Source organism: Diadema antillarum, unplaced genomic scaffold (genome assembly GCF_040938485.1).
Source record: "Diadema antillarum isolate AM-2024a unplaced genomic scaffold, OU_Dant_1.0 seq00001237_RagTag, whole genome shotgun sequence".
Taxonomy (NCBI): domain Eukaryota; kingdom Metazoa; phylum Echinodermata; class Echinoidea; order Diadematoida; family Diadematidae; genus Diadema; species Diadema antillarum.
Window position 1 is genome coordinate 22361 of NW_027272024.1, and position 24105 is coordinate 46465.

The 24105-nt window shown below is 39.9% G+C and overlaps 1 long non-coding RNA gene across 2 annotated transcripts in view; it reads right to left on the bottom strand.

Annotated features, from left to right (window-relative positions):
• The window catches only part of LOC139745161 (uncharacterized), a 45535-nt gene that overhangs the window by 15640 nt on the left and 5790 nt on the right, over nucleotides 1–24105 (bottom strand). For both annotated transcript variants that reach the window (XR_011711873.1, XR_011711872.1), the window contains exons 2-3: nucleotides 2440–2591; nucleotides 5–250 (exon numbers count right to left, since the gene is read on the bottom strand). This is a non-coding gene — a long non-coding RNA (uncharacterized lncRNA). The remainder of the gene's footprint in view (nucleotides 1–4; nucleotides 251–2439; nucleotides 2592–24105) is intronic.

Sequence of the window (24105 nt, forward strand, 5' to 3'; positions counted from 1 at the left end):
TCACGGGATTATACTGTAGTGCAGTGACATATGCTTGAACAGCTCCCCTCCATGTCTGCTGCTGCTACTAGTGCAGCTGCCAAGTTGATGTAGCCATCAATGAAGTCTGGTTTTTAGTCTAACAGCATGCCTGTAGTTTTCTAGTGCCTCCTGTAGTTGGCCTTTTTCTTTGAAGACATTTCCAAGATTGGAGTAAGCTTCAGCTAACATAGGATTCTGCTTTATTGCCAAAGTACTGAAATGTGCTGACCTGTACATAATAAAGGCAAATAGAAAACAAAAGGAACACTAATCTTCCCACGAATATGTTTTTTGAGCCACTTAGCAGGAAAAATTAAACACGAGGAAAATATTGATGTTAACAGTATGCACAAGTTGACATGTTTTGCCCAGTCGCAATTATGTTGACTTGGGCGAGGCTGACTGTAGTAGTCAATGATATTACACATATTACACAAGGTACAGCCAAAACCTCCTGTAATGTAGGCTATGCACAGACATAACTGGCATAGAGACCCACTGAATTACCCTTCCATTATCGGTTATGGCTTTCTTTCAATATTGACAATAATAAAGAGTTCTCAATGGTTTTCACAATTAGATTAAAGACATATCATCCCTTTTGCAAGCAAATTTTTGAAAATTTGGTGAGAACACTGAGGTATTGAAGAAGACACTATTTGGAAACCCACAAATTTTGGACTCGAGAGGGTCTTTATTTGTCAAGTTAAATTGACCGTTAAGATTCAAATAATTTTTTCGTACTACGAAAAAAATTACAAATCTAATCTACTAGTCTAGTTTTACAAACCTGTGTGATGCACTTACACTGTATGTAGTTCATGTAAGTGTTGTGTTGTTATTTGCCACAGATAACAAAGTAAAAGAAGCTAGTGAATTCTTCCTTTCTGACAGCTTTAACATGCATATATCTTTTGTTTTGTTCGAAGTATAGGTATCATATTACAACCACAGGAGGATTATGCAGCTGTGCCTTGTACACAGAATACGTTATGGTGAGCATATGGTGCATTATTTGAATTTTTAACGGCTAACAACCTTCAAATATCACAGAAATGTTATAGCTTTTCAATAGTCTTGTCATTCTGGTGGAATATATCATGTTTTGTGCTATTTGGGAAGGATGTAAAAGGGATGGCCCATCTTTAAAATCCAGGGCCAAACTAAAATAAGTCAATTGATATAGCTAAATGGACTGACCAAACAGATATCAGACATGGACAGCCACACTTAACAAAGACCCTTGAATCAAGGTGCTACATAAGTGCTTGCCGAACTGCCCAGGGCAAGTGAAATTCAAAGTTGGGCAAGTGTTTTTGAACAATGAAAAAAAAAATGCTTGCCCAGTTTTGAAGGGTCAGCTTTGTTCACCTCCCCCTTCAAACCCACACATTCCACCATACATAATTCAAAGATAATAACTGCTTAGTGATGCAACACACTTTAATTTCATTTAAGCAACTTTCCAACTCGTACGTTAAGAAGCCCCCATGCAATGCAACACCAACACTCGATCAAAGCAAAGCCTTTTCACACTTGTGTTTCTTAACCGCGGACTTTCTCTGACCCAGGACTATCGTTAGTCCCCGTACCAATTTTTTCAGCTTTTCACACTCGCCAATTAGTCCAGTACTATCTCTTGTCCGGGGCTAAGGAGAAAACTGACCTTTTTTACACTTGTATTTCTTAGCCCCGGACTTTCCAAACCACATGAATATTCATGATTACGCTGTGTACTGTACACGTACACTCACGCACCGGTAGCACTTGATTAACCTTGTTTCTGATTGGTCAGTGAGGGTCGGACTTCGTCTCCGTCGCTTAGCCCAGGATTATTTTTTCGTTCTGTTTACACTCACTTGCTTGGCACCGAAATTGCGGGGTGCCAGAGAGTACCGGACTATCGGTGGGGCTAGCCCCACTTTGGCAAAAAACGGAGTGTAAACAGAAAGTGGGCTAAGGATAGTCCCGTACCAACGGTGGGGCTAAGGCCCCCCCCTTAAGCCCCACCGTTGGTACGGGACTAAGCAAAAATTTTAAGTGTAAAAAAGCCCTCAAGTTTGTAACTCCAAAATGTGTTGAAGCGTGTGAATCAATGTGTGCTGCTTAATGAAATGATTGTTTTATCATGCACTTGACTTACAAGTGATTCTTCATGAATATCCCTTTTTTTATATCTTAGGACTTTCTTTTCAGAAAAGTAAAATTCATTCTGCAAAACTTGTGCTGGAACAATTTGCAAAAATGCTTTGCCTGACTGGGCAAGTGATAAAAAAAGTTATGTAGCACCCTGCTTGACCATCAAAATATCACTAACAATCTTGTTGGGCAGAGGTACAAAAACCACACAAAGAAAAAAAAAAAGACACAGCCGAGCAATAAATTAAGTCTTGTCACACATTAATGGAGTATACTTACCTATCCAGTCTCCGGCACTGGAAGTGGATGGAGCTTAGAAGCAGGGAGGACACCTGTATTCTCTGGTTCTTGCCGCCATAGCTGCATACAGTGTTTCTCGGCATTTTCGTAATCCCCTGCCTGGTACTCCTGATGGGCCAATTCTGCTAGACCTTCAAAAGTAAGGGTAGACAATACAAGTTCCTTCTTTACCGAGGTCTGACATCCACGTGTGCATATATGTGTAATGTATTCAGGCTTCAGCATCTTTACCATGTCCATTCCCATCATAATTTCAAGATTAGTATAAAGTTAACTCAAACAGAATGGCAGACATTTTTTCAATATTGGACAAAAGTAAATTTAGGGAATGCTGGCTTTCTTACATTTTCACAAAATAGTAATATTGATCGCAACCATGCACAGTCAACCAATGTATAGCGAGTGACCATTTGCCCAAAACAACCAGCTACCACAGATCTGGTTTCTCCTGGATGATTGATCACTGTGCATAATGACCGCCACACAGCATGACCACCTTTGTAGAAGGCTGCATCAAACACATGCCACTGAAACTTGTCGTATCCAAGCCGAGAATCGCTATGGAAGGTTGCGCATTAATGGCCTCTGTGTGCTCATCAATTGATTGCACGTGAGCCCGGCTGTTCAGGCAAATCTTACGTGCTTGCACTTGCGCTGGTGAACCACTTTTTTCACGCGATTCTGTGCAAAATACTGTAAAAGTGGTTTCTTTCGCGTACAGAAACTTTCGCGGTTTTCCATCGGTGATGACTTTCTCGCATGTGTTTAAATTCATGGTCGGGTAATGATAGCGTTGTAATAAGCGACGAGTTCAAAACATTTTCGCGTGGTGTTTAAATTCGCGGTTCAACCTCAAAGCGCGAAAATAAAACCACCGCGGAAAGAAACCACTTTTACAGTAGTCTAATCTGGCATCACTTTCAAAGCTTATAATTATACCTCATGATTAAAAACATCTATAAGCCTTGATATTTGGCACATTTCGTATTAATACATAGAACTCTATCTCTCAGAAAGACATTCTCAAAGCAAAATTGTAAATTACCTTCAAACACTCTAAATTAACACATAAATTTATTCCTAAAATAAATTTAAGATTTTCTCGAAAAAACTGTTCAATTTTCACCAGTCTGCTTGGTTGTGGTAACCCTGCCACGTTTCAAGCGTATTGAACACAGTCCCACTCCCAGGCATAATTTTTTGTTCAGTGCGCTCTTGTAACAATTTTAACCCATTCAAGCACGGGCCTTCGTGTAATCTGTAATTTCGTGTCTGCCCAGTAAGTTGCCCGGTGAACTTGGGGCGCGATCTTCCCTACGGCGCGATCTACACGCGGAGAGCATTCATACGTCATTGAAAAAACTGCCTGTGTCATTCCCACTAGGCAGGAGGGTTTGATGCGTGTACACTCGTGTGAATGTGCACTTAGTTGACTCAATACAGCACTAGTTTATGTGAATTTCATGAAAGGAAATAATAAACTGTGAATGAATTATGAAAAAAAATATGTTTTTGCGTATTTCATTCATAACTCCGCTGATTTTTTTCAAAAATTACTGAGCAAGTCAAAGCCTTCAAAAGCATAATATTTTAGAACCCAAGATGATGAAATGTGGAAGATATTAGCCTCTAAATATGCATTATAATTTTTGAAATTAACATTTAACACCATTTTCGGTGACCTTGTGCACGTTAATGTAAAGTCAATTTCGCATCACAGTAAGTTTTTCTTGCAAAGACTACAAAGTTCTCTCAATTTCCAGATAACGAACACTTTTGCATAAATATCCATGCTACCACAATCAATCAAAAATGCATAATTTTCGTTTAACTAATATTTTGGAAATGCGCATTGGTTGCTATGTGAGGCTGTATCTTAGCAACCAACTGACCTTGGAGCAAAATATTTTGGGATTTTCCGGTCATACACTTCGGGGAACATTTGGTACGATTTTCAAGAAAATTGGAGGGGGTCGGGTGACAAGCACTGGATGATTTGACATGGATTGACCCATATGTTATATACAGTCAACCTCGGATACCTCGAAGTAGTCGGGGACTGAAGAAATTGGTTCGAGTGTACGCGTACGTCAAATTTTCTTCGACTTATCCGATTTTTGTCGATGTTCAACATGGTATCTGTTACAGTGCCTACGGATTGTTTGTATGCTTGTCAATTGGATTTGAAATCAACTTTAATATGAATGAATTGAATGAAAATCGATGTTCTTCTTTCATCAGTGTTTTCTGGTGGACAATCTAAATCACTTATCACCACAAAAACAAAAAGAAAATACCGGTACGTAATCGAGTGCAAGACAGGGTTGCAGAACATGCGTGCTGAATGTACATTGTCGCCGTCGGCGTAGGTACCCCCTCGATCACTATTCGTTTTTTCCTCCTTTTCTCTAAGTCATCATCTCTTACACAATATCCAACACAAGAATCACAGTCTTAGCTTTGCAAACTAGTAAAATTTCGCACAACTATGGGTGTACATGTAGCTCACCAAGAACATTTAGAGCTACAGGGAGCGACGGCAAGGTCGCACTGCTACACACCGGTCTTCCATGTGTCTACCAGCAGCACTCACAGTCAGCAGATTGATACCGTTAATCATTTCCAAATGTAAAAAACAACAATCTGTATTTATTTTAGTATCATACGGAGCAAAATATTACTGTTATTCCAAATTTACAAGCAAACATCCGACATTCGTTTTACTATCATACGCAGCCCAATATTACTGCTGTCCACTTCCAAAAGTGAAATGAATTATCTGACAATCATTTTATCATCGAATGGAGCTGAATGTTACTGTTTTTCATTGTTGAACGTCAAGGCAGACACCAGACATTTTACCATCAAATGCAGCTGAATGTTAGTGTTATTAATTTCGAAATGTATAAAAGCAAATATCCGACATTTATTTTAGCATCGTATGGAGCAGAATGTTAATGCTATTCACTTCCAAATGTAAAAGCAATCATGACTGTGATATTCATTTTGGAATCCTCCGGAGCCAAATGTTCTTGCTATTTACTTTCGAAAGTAAAAGCAAACATCCGACATTTATTTAATCATCGTACTGAGTTGAATGTTATTGTATATTCTTTTCCGAACATAAAAGGGATCATTCGACATTTATTTTAGACTATTCCGGAGCTCAATGTTATCGCTATGTATGTACTTTCAAACGTAAAATCAAACATCCGGCATTCATATTATCATCGTACGGAGTTGAATATTATTATTTATTTCCGAACGTCAAAGGAAACATTTGAAATTTATTTTAGCATCTTCCGGAGCCGAATGTTATTGCTATTTACTTTCGAATATAAAAGCAAACATCATACGGAGTTGAATACTATTGTTATTCATTTCCGAACGTCCTAAGGGATCGTTCGACATTTATTTTTGTATCTTTCGGAGCCGAATGTTATCCTTGTTTATTTCCAAACGCAAAATCAAATATCTGACATTAATTCAAGCACCGTACAGAGCTGAATCTTACCGTTATTCTCTTTCAAAAGTATAAGCAAACATCCGACATTTATTTTAGTATTGTATGGAGTCGAATATTACTGTTATTCATTTCCAAAATTAAAAGCAACCATCTGAAATTCATTGTAGCAACTTTCAGGGCCGATTGTTACCGCTGTTCATCTCCAAAAGTAAAGGCAAACATCCAACTTTTTTTGGTGGCCCGACGTGCGTTTGGTGGCCCCGGGGCCACTGTAAGTGTCGAGCCCTGGAATAAGTGCAGCACAGTACATGAAGTAATATTGCAAGATCAGATTCCGGCTATGGCTGCTGAGTACAGTGCTATTACTGCAATCATAAACATTTACCGAAGAGGATTGTTCGCATAAAAAAAAGCGAAATAATCTTAGGAGGCCTTTACGATTGTGCTAGAGAAGAAAAGAAAAAAAAATACCGAAAACTCAAAAAGATTCAAGTCAAAACAGGGGTAAAATACATGATGATTTCTTCTTTTTTTTCTTTTTTTTTGGTCTGAAAATCGTACAGCGTATTATTCCGTTACTTTGAAATTTATCAGAATAAACTGTTTGTTAAATCATATCTATACTATTCTTTATCATGCTAGGCCTATACTTCCAGATCATAATACCACACTATTTTCATAATCGCATTGCTGGAAGAAAAAATATTCAGAGCTTGTGTTCACGGGGGGAGAATTAATGAAACAAACTTCGTGAAAGGAAAAAAGTAAAAAAAAAATAGAAATGTCGCTATGGCGACTGGTATGCCTCCGCCATAATGCATGATTCTCCTAATAGGTCTAGATAGTACATGTGGACAATGTGTGATTACATTTTCACAAAACTGGCAAAATAATGAAATGACAAGTTTGTCACAAATGTGTTGAATGTTCACCTTCCTTGACCTTGGTTTAATTGGATGAATAGGAGAGCATGTATTTGGGGATTTAAGGACTTTAACCCATTCATACATTTATGCATTCAGTAATTTTCATGGTACAGGTATGGAGAAAAGTGCAATTTCTGTACTGAATAGTAAATTGTTACCATGTTCATCTGGCCTTTGACCCTAAAATTCATAAGATAATCACGTTCAGGTAGAACATGCATAAATATGCAGTAAGTTCCACGATAAATTGAGCCACTTCCGAGATATGGAGGAAACAGTTAGTTCAGCACTTTCACTTGATCTTTGACCTTTTGACCTTTGAGGCAAAAAAAGAAAAAAAAAGAAAAAAAAAAACTCTCCAGAGAATTTCTGTTAGGTTACACATGCATACACCAAGTGTAAAAAAAAAAATAATAATCCTGCTGGCATTGCATGAACATGAGGGAAATAGTAAAATTTTGAAGTGTTGCACTTGACCTTTGACCCCTGACCTTTGACCCCATGAACCCTACATTCTCTAGATAATCACTGCCAGTCAGTACATGTATATACTATGTTCCATGAAGATACCTTGAACAATTTTCCAATTTACAAAGAAAAAAAAAGAAGTTTTAATACTTTTGCTTGACCTTTTGACCTTTGACCTCATGACTCAAACTTTCACCAGAGAATTTAAATTGGGTAATACATGTATACACTAAGTTTCAAGAAAATATCTTCAGGCATTGCATACATATGGTGGAAATAGTGAAATTTATGTATTTGACCTTGACCTTTTGACCTTTGACCTTGAGCGTGTGCACCCAAAAGTTGATCAGGCACAACTTCACCCCCTAATACACATACATGCCAAGTTTCATTAGGATACCTCAACAGGTTTTGATAGTTACCTTGTCCACAAAATTCATTACGGACGGACGAAAAGACGGACGGACAGACGGAAGGACGGACGGACGTACGGACGACGAACCCGAAAACATAATGCCTCCGGCACCACTTCGTGCGGAGGCATAAAAACACTAGCGGGAGATTGATGTTTGGACAGTGGACAGTGATTAATGCCAAATATATAACTGTCAACACCTAAGCAGGAGCGCCACGACAGTTAAGAAATGTACGCGCACGGCATGACTATCACGATCGCAAATCAAAACAGAGTGGTCAAAGAAAGATGATGGGCAGAGCGTAGTGCTATTGTAAGCACTCCATTTGCACGGCTGCTATATGCATACCGTGTACGTGTGTAGGTACAGTAGGTGTTGGGGATTTTCCTTGTCAGCTGTGTACCGCGTAATTCTTTGAGCGCACGATCGTTCTGGCCTCAGAATATTTACAATCGAGTGTGAAAAGAATTTGGGACATTGTCTTCGCTGTCCACGTGCGCTTCATCGAAATGCTGAGTGACGTTTGCAATTTCAATTCGAGCAACATGCTGGGAAAAACAATAAGTTAATTAAGATCGGGACATGAGATTTCCCTTCGAGGTAACCGAACTTCGAGTTAGTTTTTTTGAGCTACGCGAATTTTAAGACACGCAAACTCCATAGGAACAATCGGGACTTTCATTTTGCCTTCGAGGTAAGCGATATTCGGCTTATCTGAGGTTGACTGTATATATATGAATATACAATGAAATACACGTAGATTTCAAATTTCAAGGCGAAATAATTATTCTATCTTGAGAAATTAAACTTCCAAATCACTGCAATATTACACCTTTTTTTGACGAGCACGCACGAAAATGTGTCCAAATCATGTTTGCAAACAACGCCGATAAGCAGCATTCGCGTGCGGATCTCCAGCGACCGGTTAATGAGCGTACAGCGGTTTGCTAGAACGCGTAACCAGCGCAGAAGCCACTCCCCCTCGTGTCGTCATACTTTGTGTGTGCTGTGTGTATACAAATGTACGTACATACAGAGCGCTCAGCGTTGTGAATGAATATGTAGCGCATGCATCCGCGCCCAGCCAACATCGGCGGACGAGCGAGCATGCATGCTTTGAGTGTCTTGCACACGTACTACCTACACACACGCTACTCTATGTACAGCTGTGTACGTGACGACTACTAGCGCTACATACAATGTACAGTATATACATGTATACGAAATACACGTCGATTCTGTCAGTCAGAGTAGATCAATGCTGGCAGTTCGTGATGAAAAATTTAAGGCTATAGCCTCGGAATTGGTGCTACTTTACCACCATTCATGCATACATTCATGGCTAAAGAGTATAGCTTCAGAAATCTTTTGCTTGCCCTTTTTGTCGGTTGGAAGTTCAGTCGTAAAAATCGGTATTTGTACCTTCCATCGCTTCACAATCGACATGCCTGATGCGTTATGTAGCCTAGGACTTATCTGCTATGTAGCATAAAGATCGCGAGAAAAACTGCAACTCATGCATCGTGAGTGCTCTTTTCTATTGAAGTATTAAAAAAAAACATCAATGACTCTACGAGTAGGGTGTCTGGAGCAATTTTGCAACTTTTGAAATTCTATGAAAGGTGGATTATTATCTACTTCATATGAAAGAGAATTATGTCATTAACATATATTTCAAATTTCATGGCGAAATAATCATTCTATCTCGAGAAATTTAACTCTCAAATCACTGCAATATTAGACCTTTTTTTGATGAGTACGCACAAAAATGTGTCTAAATCATGTTTGCTAATAACGCCGAAAAGTAGTATTCACGTGCGGATCTCCAGCGACCGGTTAATGAGCGTACAGTGGTTTGCTAGAACGCGTAACCAGCGCAGAAGCCACGCCCCCTCGTGTCGTCATACATGTACTTTGTGTGTGCTGCGTGTGTATATGTACGTACGTATAACAGCGCTCAGCGCAGCATTGTGAATGAACACGTAGCGCATGCATCCGGCCCAGCCAACATCGGCGGACGAGCGAGCATGCATGCTTTGAGTGTGTACTACCTACACACACACTACTCTACTGTAATGTACAGCTGTGTGTACTATACTAGTACGTGCGTGACGACTAGCGCTTCATACAAAATACACGTTGATTCTGTCAGTCAGAGTAGATCCATCATGACAGTTCGTGTGAAAACTTTAAGGCTATAGCCTTGGAATTGGGGCTACTTTACCACCATTTGTGCATACATTCATGGCTAAAGAGTCTATGTTTCCATATCTTTTGCTTGCCCTTTTTGTCGATTGGAAGTTCAGCCGTAAAGATCGGTGTTTGTACCTTCCACCGTTTCACAATCGACATGCCTGATGCATCGATGCTGATGCGTTGTGTAGCCTAGGCCTATCTGCTATGTAGCATAAAGATTGCGAGAAAGACTGCAACTCGTGCATTGTGAGTGCATTGTGTCTTTTCTATTGAAGTATTAAAAAATAACAATGACTCTACGTGGTCGTTTGTTTGTATTGCTAACTCATACATTGTAGGCCTATTATGATCATTACCAATCCAGTAATAGTACAACTTTTTCTCTGCTGAAACTGATGTGCCAGGTGGCTTACGAGCATATGGTAGTGCTTCCATCACTGTATCCATACATGCATGCACACATCATGCACATTGTGAATGCTGGGCAGTTGTATCCTCATAGAACTCAGTGCAGTAGAACTATCGCAAGCGAAGCGACAGCTCTGCTTTCAGTGCTTGTGGCACGGGTGTGCACGTACTATAAGTAGGTAGACACACACACACACACACACACACACACACAGCGATCCAGCTAGCTTGCTATGGTACGTGTAGACACACACAGCGAGCTAGCTGCATGCACACGCGATCAACCTTCGCGCCATGTAGCGGCGAATGCGTGTAGATTTACATATGCATGAGCGTATTTGCACGGACGTTACTATGGTTGTTGCATACGAAGCCACGCCTGACACGTTCGCTGAGACCAAAAAATTATTGCAAGGGGTGTTTTCAAAGCAATATCCCCAACCCAAGACGTGGAACTAGCGAAAAACTAACCTCACCATCGGATTCAGCATATCCTAAACTATTCGCATGCCACACGCTGGCTCGAGTATCGAAGCAGACACTGAGATACAAGGACATATGTGATTCTAACGGTGTTTTCATCAATTTATTGTTGGAAATGTTTACCAGCGCTCTAATAGGAGATGGAGACCAACTTCCTCTTTCATATGATTTTCATATGATACCAAATTTGTTAGGATTTGTTGGCGGCTTGCCATGGGGAAAAGACGATAAAGGCAAAATCCGGCTCAAAATCTCATGTCAAAATCGGCAGTACGCGCGTTTCCATTGCGCCCTATGGGAGTTGCGTGTTATGAAATAGGGCGCACAATCGCGGTAATGTTGGCAGCGCAAGATCCGACATCCTACTACGTGGTCGTTTGTTTGTATTGCTAACTCATAATGTACACTGTACATTGTAGGCCTATTATAATCATTACCAATCCAGTAATAGTACTTTTTCTCCGGTGAAAATGATGTGCCAGACAAAGTAATTGATTGTAACATATCTTGCAAGCATGTATACATTAATTCCAGTATATACATTTACACCATAAAAAGCTTTTGTGTTTGTGAAAGAATCACAAGTATAGCATGCCATAATACACCTGTCATGTGTGTAGGTTTGTAGTTAACAAATTTACAGCTATTTTTAGAAGCACTTCAAGGTCAAGGGTATAACATTCATGATCAAATTGACACAAAATCTGAAAGAAGAGCACAAATACTTAAGAACCTTAATGTGGTAGGCTGTCAGCTTTCATAATTCTTGAAATATTGCTCTGTGAAAAGTGTTACAAAACACGTATTACATAATATTGTATGCAGTGCAATGAGGAAAATGGAGCAATTTATTGTTTTTATCAAAATTTGGATTAGATTTCAAGGTGAGATACAAGGACATATGTGATTCTAACGGTGTTTTCATCAATTTATTGTTGGAAATGTTTACCAGCGCTCTAATAGGAGATGGAGACCAACTTCCTCTTTCATATGATTTTCATATGATACCAAATTTGTTAAGATTTGTTGGCGGCTTGCCATGGGGAAAAGACGATAAAGGCAAAATCCGGCTCAAAATCTCATGTCAAAATCGGCAGTACGCGCGTTTCCATTGCGCCCTATGGGAGTTGCGTGTTATGAAATAGGGCGCACAATCGCGGTAATGTTGGCAGCGCAAGATCCGACACCCTACTACGTGGTTGTTTGTTTGTATTGCTAACTCATAATGTACATTGTACATTGTAGGCCTATTATAATCATTACCAATCCAGTAATAGTACTTTTTCTCCGGTGAAAATGATGTGCCAGGTGGTTTACGAGCGTATGGTAGTGTTTTAACTGCATCCATGCATGCATGTACACATTGTGAATGCTGTGCAGTCGTAACCTCATAGAACTCAGTGCTGTAGAACTATCGCAAGCGAAGCGACAGCCGTTTCCAGTGGCACGGGTGAGCACGTACTCGTAGACACACACACACACACACACACAGAGCGATCTAGCGAACTACTGTAGCTACAATGTAGCTTGCTATGGTAGACACACACACACACACACAGAGCGAGCTAGCTGCAGGCACACGCGATCAAGCTTCGCGCCATGTGGCGGCGAATGCGTGTAAATTTACATCTAATGCATGAGCGTATTTGTGCGGACGTTACTATGGTTGTTGCATACGAAGCCACGCCCGACACGTTCACTGAGACCAGAAAATTATTGCAAGGGGTGTTTTCAATGCAATATCCCCAACCCAAGACGTGGAGCTAGCGAAAAACTAACCTCACCATCGGATTCAGCATATCCTAAACTACTCGCATGTCACATGCTGGCTCGAGTATCGAAGCAGACGCTGAGATACGAGGACATATGTGATTCTAACGATATTTTCATCAACTTTATCATCGGAAATGTTTACCAGCGCTCTAATAGGAGATGGAGACCAACTTCTTCTTTCATTTTTATGATACCAACTTTGTTAAGATTTGTTGGCGGCTTGCCATGGGGAAAAGACGATAAAGGCAAAATCCGGCTCAAAGTCTCATGTCAAAATCGGCACTACGCGCGTTTCCATTGCGCCCTATGGGAGTTGCGTGTTATGAGATAGGGCGCACAATCGCGGTAATGACTAATGACACTAGTTGATAGCGCACGATCCGACACCGTAAATTTATTTATTTTGTGCAAATTAGTGGGGGGGGGGGGGGGGGACATAAGGAACTGTTTCCCGGGCAAGTGCTTATGTAGCACCCTGACCTAGAAGTCAAATGGATCATGCCTCATGGTCTACCCTGCAGAGGGGGCCTTGCACCTCGCCCCGAGAGCTAGAGGCCAAGCGGCCTCATGGACATGGGCACCCCACGGCCCCGGCCATGCTCATGATGAGGAGGAATCCTTATGAGCCGGAGCCCCCCTCATGAACGGGTTTCCCCCAACTGATCTATTTGTTAGATCAACTGAAAAATTACGCCACTTGCTCTGCACTTGCACAGAACAGACACGCGTAAATAGCCTACAGCCACGTAGGTACTACCGTACAGATTGTGAGTCTAGAGGGGGTTGTAGACCATATGATACGCATGAGAATGCACAATTCTAACATAGCCCGACTTCAGACGCCGTGCGGCACTTGTGTATTACATACTAGGGTGTCTGGAGCATTTTTGTAACTTTTGAAATTCTGTGAGAAACGAATTGTGAACGAGATATGAAACTCGTCACGCTGACGAGTTAGGTGATACGCTTGGGGTCATCAGGTGTCGGTCATCTGTGATCGACAAAGAAAAGAATGTGATATAGGCACCTTGAAGTTATATTGAGCGTGCATGCAAAACCGTTTCTCTAACCACTCGGCCACGGGACATCCCCGGAAATGGTAAGGCAAAAAAGAAATGTATAGATATTACAGGGGGAAAAAGTCAATGCCCACTCGACAATCGTGGCCGCGTGAACATGTATTGCATTGCTAGACGGAAATGAGGCCTTGTAACGACTGATGTCGCTATGCCATTTCTGGCAACTTGGGAAAAATACGCGCCGTAGACATAAAGCCTATAATCGGCTGGTTTTGATACCTTGTCTTTAATCACAATTTTCAGTGTGATGACGTCATCAAAGTACAAAACAATGACATGGTCTTGAAAGACAATTGTTCAAAGTACAACACCTCCGTCGTCGTCATTACATACTATGATCGGTTTGACAAAGTCAGCCTGCAAAATTTTGCAGCAGTCGAAGCAATGTGGTCTCCAACACAAAAAAGAGGGATATGGTGTGTGTCTGTGTGTCTGTTCTGTGTGTGTGTATAGGTGGGTTTATATACGAACGTGATTTCTACATGGACGAATATGTAATACAAAATTGAAGAAAAAAAGTAAAATAGCTAAGTATTTTGTTTCGTGATCTTGTGGGGTTCGAACCCGCAACCTCACGTCTCTGAGACGTCGCCTTTAACCACTCGGCCATACGTCTCGGCGAGAAAATATGAGGAACGTAAACTTATGTATGTGAAAGCTGAATCGGGAATCGTTTTGTCCACATTCCATTCTCATTTTCAGTTTTAAACTGCAAAATTGTCAACCTGATGATGAGATTTCAAAAAATACAAGAGACCCGCGGGTCACGCGCTCACCTGAGTATCGCAATTTCACCTTTCATGCATTCTTGCACACTCTTACCTGAGAACATTGGAAACTTTAGGTCTGCATATGGATCCCTCCCCCCCCCCCTCAACTCGGGGGGGGGGGGGGGGGGGGGGGGGCAGGCAGTCCTGGATCTGAATCTGCAATTAACAAACTTGGAACTAAAGTCATCAATGTACAAACTCATGGCATTAACTTTGCTTTATCATTTCTGGTTCTATAGCAGAAGATTTTACATATTCCTTAATGTGGGGGGGGGGTGGGGGGGTGGGCCCCCTAGTCCCCCCCCCCCCCCCCCCCAAGAGGGACATGGTGCCCATTTGAAGGAATTGAGATTCTATCCCCCTAGGGATGCTACCTGCTAAGTTTGGTCAAAATTCATCTTGAGGTTTTCAAGAAGAAGATGAACATTATGTACAATTCAGGCTCCATTACAACTGTATTGTAGGACTTCTCCCCAGCCCTCTCCTGGGTCCTAAGGGGGGGGGGGGGGGGGGGGGGGGGGGGGCACTCCTGATTCCACCAACCCCATGAACAAACTTGAAACTACAGTCATCAATGTACTAACTCATAGTATCATCTAAGCCCTATCACTTCTGGTTCTAGAGAAGATTTTTAAAGGTTCCTTAATTTTAGGGGGTTTGGCCCCCTAGGGACCCCCCAGGTGGGCAATGGAGCCCATTTGAACAAATTGAGATCCTATCCCCCTAGGGATGCTACCTACCAAGTTTGGTGAAAATCAGACATGGCGATCTCAAAGTGAAGATGAAAATGTACAATTTAGGCCACATTAGGACCCCTCCCCACCCCCTCCCCTGGGTCCCACGGGGGGCACCCCTGATTCCCCCATGAACAAACTTGAAACTACAGTCATCAATGTACTTACTCAGAGTATCATCTAAGCCCTATCACTTCTGGTTCTAGAGAAGATTTTTAAAGGTTCCTTAAGTTTAGGGGGTTTGGCCCCTTAGGGACCCCCCAGGTGGGCAATGGTGCCCATTTGAACAAATTGAGATCCTATCCCCCTAGGGATGCTACCTACCAAGTTTGGTGAAAATCAGACATGGCGATCTCAAAGTGAAGATGAAAATGTACAATTTAGGCCCCATTAGGACCCCTCCCCACCCCCTCCCCTGGGTCCCAAGGGGGGCACCCCTGATTCCCCCATGAACAAACTTGAAACTACAGTCATCAATGTACTTACTCAACGTATCAATTAAGCCCTATCACTTCTGGTTCTAGAGAAGAAGATTTTTAAAGATTCCTTAATTTTAGGGTGTTTGGGCCCCCCTGGGGCCCCCCAGGTGGGCCATGGTGCCCATTTGAACAAATTGAGATCCTATCCCCCTAGGGATGCTAACTGCCAAGTTTGGTGAAAATCGGTCATGGGGTTCTCAAGAAGAAGATGAAAATGTAAAAAGTTTACGCACGACGGACGACGGACGACGGACGACGCACGACGGACAACGCACGACGGACAACGCACGACGCACGACGGACGCCGGACGAAGAGCGATCGCAATAGCTCACTTGAGCCTTCGGCTCAGGTGAGCTAAAAATGCATGATTACTGAAGCTTATTGTCTCAGCTACAACATACTTAAGTTTCAGAGGAAATGAAGCAAAATCAGCTGAGATAAAGGTGCTTAAACGTTGTCAAGTCAATGCATGGTTTAAAAAAAAATCACCTCCCATAGACATAACGTAAACTTGTCCGATTTTGCATCTTTACCTTTAATCACAATTTAAGGTATGATGACGTCATCAAATTTCAAAACCATGACTTGCACTTAAAAGGCAAATGTTCAAAGTACAACATATCTGAATTTGGGATAATATTGAGCTTAAACAACAGAGATACGAGCAAATGAATGTCAGAAACAGTACCTCAAAAAAATTAATTCCACTTTTTTGATTTCAGATGATGATATGATGACGTCATAATGTATTTAGGGAAATATTGATACTTGAAACGTTATTTTCAATTCATATGCTTTTGTAATATGCAATAAAAACATAGGGTCACCTGACGTTTTAAAGAGCTATGGCGAAATAAACAAAGACATGTTTTTCGCTATATTTCCACATAGACGCGCACACGAAATTTCAACTTTGACGCCAGCGCATTCCTTTGTTATAGATCTAAATTGATCGGAAATCAATGGATATTGTTACTTAATGGATCAGGAATCCAAATCTGTCAAAAAATGTGCATTTTCATGTTGCTTACGCGCACTGCGCGCGGAAATGCGCGGACGGACGCGAACGCGCGGAACGCTTAAAATTGTCTGAAACTTCGAGATTTCCCATTGGGAAGTCGTTTTAAGCATTTAAAAACTTTGACGCGCGCTAATGCGCGCGTAATGATGTCCTAGGTAATTAGCATTAAAAAGTAAGATAGAGCGTGACCTGAACTTTATGTCCAACGAAAATGATAGAGAAATGACCTTTAGTTATGAAGTTATGATCGATCATGTAACATGGTCCGAAAATCACAAAATGGCGCCTAGATGACGTCATAGATATGTTACTGTCATGAAAACCTTATTGTGGCTAGATATTGTCATGAGACATGTTGACTGAAAATGTCATGTTATTCCGTCATGTCAATGTTGAGATATTCACGACACAAAATGTGCCAGAAAGAAAGAAGAATAACTAGAGATTGTAATTTGTCATCACTGACAAATTAAGGTGATCCGATTTTTTTTTATCAATGATTCGAGTCCTGATCGCAATAGGCATGACCATACAAGTTTCATCTGTGTTTAGAGACATTGGTCGTGTGATGTTTGCATTCTCATTTAGAAAAGGGAGTCATATCTGCCATCTTTGGTACCAAATTCTGTATACACTGAATAACGAAGATACAGCAATGAATACATATGACCTTTGACCCACCTTTGCACTCCCAGATTGCATCTGATGAAATAGTGGTTATTTTGTGAAATGATTCTCGCGACATCGTCTATACGTGTGAAAAATAAGGGAAAGATAGGACAGGTATTCACTCAGATACAAGATGAAACATTTATGACCTTTGACCCTAATTTACATACCCAAGATGTTGTCCGATCTAGTAGTTGTTATTTTATGAAATAATGTACGAGACATGAACTAAACATGTGCAAAATATGGGGGTGATAGGGCGTGTTTTTCTTGAGTTATTGCAAAGAAAGTTGCAGAAAGAAAGAAATATCTCAATACATAGAAGATAAGCTTTAAATTCAACCAATTTTTTATCGTAATCCCGACATCGTATGAAAAAACGAAGGCAACAAAACGATAGCGCAAAGTCTCAGCTACAACATATTAAAATCTGGGAGAAATTCACGGAAGGGTAAGTGAGCTAGTGCTCGATAAAGACAATCATGTCAATTTTCATATTAAAGAAAATTCCCTCCCATAGAGATAACACGTCATCACGAAGATACAAAAAGAAGTACATATAACCTTTGACCTCAATTTGCACAGACAAGATGGCATCTGAGTAAAAAGTAGTTATTTTGTGAAATGATCCTTGTAACATGGTCTTTGCATGTGCAAAATATGGGACAGATAGGACATGTATTTACTAAGATACAGGATGAAACACTTATGACCTTTGACCCTAATTTACATACCCAAGATGGTGTCTGATCAAGTAGTTGTTATTTTATGAAATACAGTAAACCTCGGATAAGTCGACGTCGAGTGAGTCGAAAATCACTTAACTCGAAGCAAAATAAAAAGTCCCGATTTTTCCCTATGTATTTTCTCTAAGAAATATTTGGATAAGCCGAAGTACGAGAGTCGAATTTCGGCTGTGTCGAAGTAAAACATTCAGTCCCTTTTGTACAAAATACACGTAGTTTACATCACTTGAGCCGAAGAAGATTTGTCTGGCATTCTCATTACATTTAGAGGAGAACAAAAAAAATCGGCATGTCGCAGAACCCTGTCCTTGGCTTGCTGCAGGCAGGGTGGTGATTTCTCTCACCTCCCTGCTGCAGGTAAGCATGCACACTCACCGTACCGCTCTGCACGCATGTCGAATACATACACATGTATACATGTATACACACAGCACATCGATCCATATACTTTATCCATACACACAGCACATCCATACTTAATCCATGTCAAGCCAGAACTCCTTGGTCAACCAATCGCTGCTTTAATATTTTAGTGACAGGCCAAGTGGGCGGAGCTTGTTTGTGCGTGCCCGGCTGGCTGTATAGTTTTGTTCGACGGAGGTGGGATGGGCCTGGGAGAGTGTTTATCTCAGGGTAGGTTGACAGAGATGGCTACCTATGTTGCACCATAGACATAGCACATGCACATTGCCACATTAGCGCAGACATTCTCAGAACTACGTTCTACTAGTATTGATACAAATTCCATGTTCAATTTAGAACAAAATAAGAACATTATCTTCAAGAACAGACAAATTTGAATGCAAACACACACACGCACACACACACACACACACACATGCATGCAAATGTACTATAATACATGTACATAACTGTGAGTCGAAAAAAAAATCGACTCTCGCGAGAGTCGAATTTCACTTAAGTCGACGCATTTTTGTCAGTCCCGAGAGCTTCGACTCATGCGAGGTTTACTGTAATTCACGTGACATGAACTAAACATGTGCAAAATATAGAAGTGATAGAGGCTGTTTTTCTTGAGTTATTGCAAAGAAAGTTGCAGAAAGAAAGAAATATCTCAATACATCGAAGATAAGCCTGAATTTCAACCCAATTTTTTGACGTGATTCTGACATCGTATGAAAAAACAAAGGGCACACTTACGGTAGCGTAAAGTCTCAGCTACAACATATTAAAATCTGGGAGAAATTTACCGAAGCTTAAGTGAGCTAGTGCTCGATAAAGATAGTCATGTCAATTTTCATTTCCAGAAAAACTGCACTCCCATAGAGATAACACGTAAACTGGTCAAATTTGACAAGATTACTTTCAATCCATTTTTACGAGGTGATACCGTTATCCAATCAAATTATTGTAATTTCATGTTTCAAAGAACATTAAATAAGCTACCTCATACTGAAATCTGGGTGAAAATTGACAAAGGACTAGTGAGATACGCTCGAATGAACTTGAAATTTGATGACGTCATTTTGAAAATTTACTTTTTTTACTTTATTAAGAAATTTGATATCTTTTAATCATTTTGTCAGCATTGCCACCCCATGAAATGACATGTACAACTCATCAGCTTTCAAAATATGTACAGAAAATGGGGGGTCACCGTCCATCCTGACGAGTAAAATCGGATTTAAGATTGTCATTTTTTGGCATAGTTGCACTGTATATCGCCATTGACGCGCGCGCGGAATTTCAACTTTGACGGCCCCGTATGACGTCATATTGAGTCGGATTGACTTGAAACTTGGTAGACATATTCCTTGACATTTCAGGCAGCCGATAAGTGTGAAAAAACGGGAAATTTCTATTGCATATGAGCTGTGCGTGCGTATATGAGCGCGCGCGTACGCGTCCGTCCAAATTTTTCAATTTTTCAAAAAATGCTCCAAATGGTCTGAAACGTGTGCAAAAACAATTTGAGCTCGATTTGAGCATACAAATATTTCAACGCGCGCGTACGCGCACGTTTTAAGGTATAGATGAATTTTGAGAATATGAGTAGAATGCAACTGACCTGAAATATATGTGACGTAAATTTCATTGAAAAAATCCATTCCATTAATGAGATATGATTGAGAATGTGTTTTCATATAATGACGTCATAGTGACGTCACGGTCGACTGATCACCATGATTTTAGTTCGATTGCCGTCTTTGGGAGACGATACATATATGGTATAAGTTTGACATTGAAAGGCAATGCACTTTCTGAGCTAACCTCTGCACAAATTTTGTCCAGAAACAAAGAAAGAAAGATTCCGTACAGATACAGAAGGTGATCCGAGAGGATACTCGGATCACCTAACAAAGAATCCGTACAGATACAGAAGGTGATCCGAGAGGATACTCGGATCACCTAACTAGACTTGGAATTTGTCAAGACTGACAAATTAGGTGATCCGATTTTTTTTAATCAATGATTCGAGTCCTGATCGCAATAGGCATGACCATATAGGTTTCATCTGTGTTTAGAGACATTGGACGTGTGATATTTGGATTCTCATTTAGACTAGAGATTGTAATTTGTCATCACTGACAAATTAAGGTGATCCGATCTTTTTTTTAATTAATGATTCGAGTCCTGATACTGCAAAGTCTCAGCTACAACATATTAAAATCTGAGAGAAATTCACCGAAGCATAAGTAAGATAGTGCTCGATAAAGAGAGTCATGTCAATCTTCACATCTAAAAAATTCCCTCCCATAGAGATAACACGTCATAGCGAAGATAGAAAAAGAAGTACATATGACCTTTGACCCCACTTTGCACAGACAAGATGGCATCTGAGCAAAAAGTGGTTATTTTATGAAATGATCCCTGTAACATGGTCTTTACGTGTGCAAAATATGGGAAAGATAGGACATGTATTCACCAAGATACAGGATGAAACATTTATGACCTTTGACCCTAATTTACATACCCAAGATGGCGTCTGATCAAGTAGTTGTAATTTTATGAAATTATTTTCGTGACATGAACTAAACATGTGCAAAATATGAAGGTGATAGGGGCTGTTTTTCTTGAGTTATTGCAAAGAAAGTTGCAAAAAGAAAGAAATATTTCAATACATCAAAGATAAATTTTAATTTCAACCAAGTTTTTTCACGTGATCCCGACAACGTATGAAAAAACAAAGGGCACACTTACGATAGCCCTACATCTCAGCTACAACATATTAAAATCTTAGAGAAATTCACCGAAGCATAAGTGAGCTAGTGCTCGATAAAGATAGTCATGTCAATTTTCATTTCCATAAAAATTGCACTCCCATAGAGATTACACGTAAACTGGTCAAATTTGACAACGTTACCTTCAATCCATTTTTTCAAGGTAATGTCGTCATCAAATCAAAATTGTTTAATTACATTAATGAAAGAGTATTTCATAAGCTATAACATATTGAAATTTGGGTGAAAATTGGCAAAGGATTAGTGAGATACGCTCGAGTAAACTTGAAATTTGATGACGTCATTTTGAAAATTTACTTTTTTTACTTTATTAAGAAATTTGATATCTTTTAGTCATTTTATCAGCATAGCCAGCCCATGAAATGACATGTACAACTCATCAGCTTTCAGAATATGTAAAGAAAATGGGGGGTCACCGTCCATCCTGACGAGTAAAATCCGATTTAAAATTGGCGTTTTTTTGGCATAGTTGCACTGTGTATCCCCATTGACGCACGCGCGGAATTTTGAATTTGACGGGCCCGTATGACGTCATATTGAGTCGGATCGACTTGAAACTTGGTAGAAATATTCCTTGACATTTCGGACATCCGATCCGTGTGAAAAAATTGAAAATTTCTATTTCATATTAGCTGTGCGTGCGTATATGTGCGCGCGCGTACGCGTCCGTCCAATTTTTTCAATTTTTCAAAAAATGCTCCAAATGGTCTGAAACGTGTGCAAAAAAAATTTGAGCTGGATTTGAGCATACAAATATTTCAACGCGCGCGTACGCGCGCGTTTTAAGAGAAAAAATGAATTTTGAGAATATGAGTAAAATGCGCATAACTTGAAATATATGTGACGTAAATTTCATTGAAATATTTCATTCCATTAATGAGATATGCATGAAAATGTGTTTTCATATAATGACGTCATAGTGACGTCACGGTCGACTGATCACTATGATTTTACTTGCGCTGTCGTCTTTGGGACATGATACATATATGGTATGAGTTTGACATTGAGAGGCAATGCACTTTCTGAGCTAACCTCTGCACAACTTTTGAGGAGAAATAAAGAAGAAGAAGAAGAAGAAGAAGAACAAAGAATCAGTACAGATACAGAAGGTGATCCGAGAGGATACTCGGATCACCTAAAAAGAGAGTTAGGTCTGCTATCTCTGTTACCAAATTCGGTATACACTATAAAGAAGATACAGAATGAAGTATATTTGACCATTGACCCAACTTTGCACAGCCAAGATGGCATCTGACCAAAAAGTGGTTATTTTGTGAAATGATTCTTGTAACATGGCCTTTGCGTGTGTAAAATATGGGAAAGATAGGACATGTATTCACCAAGATACAGGTTAAAACATTTATGACCTTTGACCCTAATTTACATACCCAAGATGGTGTCTGATCAAGTAGTTGTTATTTTATGAAATAATGTACGTGACATAAACTAAACATGTGCCAAATATGGGGATGATAGGGGCTGTTTTTCTTGAGTTATTGCAAAGAAAGTTGCAGAGAGAAAGAAATATCTCAATACATCGAATATAAGTTTGATGTCAACCAAGTTTTTACGTGATCTCGGCATCGTATGAAAAAATGAAGAATCACTGATGATAGCCCAAAGTCTCAGCTACATCATATTAAAATCTGGGAGAAATTTACAGAAGAGTAAGTGAGGTAGTGCTCGATAAAGAAAGTCATGTCAATTTTCATTTCCAGAAAAATTCCCTCCCATAGAGATAACACGTAAACTGGTTAAATTTGACAAGGTTACATTATATCCATTTTCACGTGGTGAAGACATCATCCGATTAAAACTTTGATTAACAAAACTTAAAGAGTATTACATTGGCTACAACATACTAACATCTGGAAGAAATTCACCGAAGGGTAATTGAGCTAGTCGTCGATAAAGACAATCATGTCAATTTTCACATCTAGAAAAATTCCCTCCCATAGAGATAACACGTCATAATAAAGATAAAGAAAGAAGTACATATGACCTTTGACCCTACTTTGCACAGACAAGATGGCGTCTGAGCAAAAAGTGGTTATTTTGTGAAATGATTCTTGTAACATGGTCTTTACGTATGCAAAATATGGGAAAGATAAGACATGTATTAACCAAGATACAGGATGAAACATTTTTGACCTTTGACCCTAATTTACATACCCAAGAAGGTGCCCGATCAAGTAGTTGTTATTTTATGAAATAATGTACGTGACATAAACTAAACATGTGCAAAATATTGGGCTGATAGAGCTTGTTTTTCTTGAGTTATTGCAAAGAAAGTTGCAGAAAGAAAGGAATATGAAAATACATGGAAGATAAGCTTTAATTTCAACCAAGTTTTTGGGCATGATGCCGACTCCGTATGAAAAAACGAAGGGCACATTAACGATAGCCCAAAGTCTCAGCTACAACATACTAAAATATGGGAGAAATTCACCGAAGCATAAGTGAGCTAGTGCTCGATAAAGATAGTCATGTCAGTTTTCATTTCCAGAAAAACTGCACTCCCATAGAGATAACACGTAAACTGGTCAAATTTGACAAGATTACTTTAAATCCATTTTTACGAGGTGATGCCGTCATCCAATCAAATTGTTGTTATTATATATCTGAAAGACCATTTAATAAGCTACAACACATTGAAATTTGGACGTAAATCAATTAAAGAAAAAGTGAGATATGCTTGAATGAACTTGAAATTTGATGACGTCATTTTGAAAATTTACTTTTTTAACTTTATTAAGAAATTTGATATCTTTGAATGACTTTTTCAGTATCGCCAACCCATAAACTGA